The following is a 1,009-nucleotide window of genomic DNA, read 5'->3' on the forward strand; positions in this document are numbered from 1 at the left end:
AACTTGACGGAGCTCAAACTCAAAACACACGGCAGCAACAAACAGATAATATACCAATTCTCATATAACAATAATGAGAATTTTAGTTATTTATTCATTGAGAAATTATTATTTGGGAAATGTACTCAATTGAATTAGATAGATAGAAAGAAAGAAAGAACCTGGGCCTTTCTACATGAGAATATATTTCATATGCATTGCTGTAACTATTCATGTGATTTATGAGTCCTCTGTAAAGCGCTCATTTACTCTGCTGGATGTTTTATGGGAGATGGCTGGAGATTTGCCATGAGCGTCTGACATCCATTCTTATCCTGAGATGAGCAGGAGACGTTCAAAAAGAGCTGGTGTGCACAAAACAAACAGCGTACGAAATGAAAACAAAGAAACCCACCAGAAAATCATTGCTGAAGACCTGAAGCAACATTTAAAAAGACCCCTTGTCGTTTAGCTCAGATGCTTTAATGCTAAGTCACTGTTCAAGCCCTGAACGCTCTATTTGTCCTGCTGGCAAACATCCACACAGTTGAACACAGTCTTGGCAGCGAGTCTGTGTCTTTCCATGAATCTCACGCACCACACCCTTCCACTGCTCCACTTTCTCTCTACTCATGTCAGTGTGTTCACAACCACAGTTCCCATAAAACTACAACAAATGACACGAGAAAGATGATGAGCCGACAGCATTTCAATTCAACTAATAACATGTAGTTTAGAATTAAAGAAAGTTTTACCAAGACTCAGCCCTACAAATGAACACAGGGTACAGACTTGTTTATGGTTTAACAAACAAAGATGGCATGAATCAGAACGGTGAGTAAGCAGTGCTTAATTCCTCAGGTTTAGCGCAGTGTGAGAATGGATAGAGGAGGGGGAAGGTACATTAGACCGGTTTAACAAGCTCAAAGGAGAGAAAGGGAGGTTGCTTATTCACTGTATTGGATGCATACTTGCAAGATGAAGTGGAGTTTGTTTCTTCATCAGATTTGGAGAAATGTAGCATTGCATC

At 39.7% G+C, this 1,009-nt stretch overlaps 1 protein-coding gene across 1 annotated transcript in view; it reads left to right on the forward strand.

Moving 5' to 3' along the window:
- Positions 1–1,009, forward strand: part of capn1 (calpain 1) — a 36,292-nt gene that overhangs the window by 8,179 nt on the left and 27,104 nt on the right. The window lies entirely within an intron of this gene.

Source organism: Sinocyclocheilus grahami, unplaced genomic scaffold (genome assembly GCF_001515645.1).
Source record: "Sinocyclocheilus grahami isolate Dianchi unplaced genomic scaffold, SAMN03320097.WGS_v1.1 scaffold1502.1, whole genome shotgun sequence".
Taxonomy (NCBI): Eukaryota; Metazoa; Chordata; class Actinopteri; order Cypriniformes; family Cyprinidae; genus Sinocyclocheilus; species Sinocyclocheilus grahami.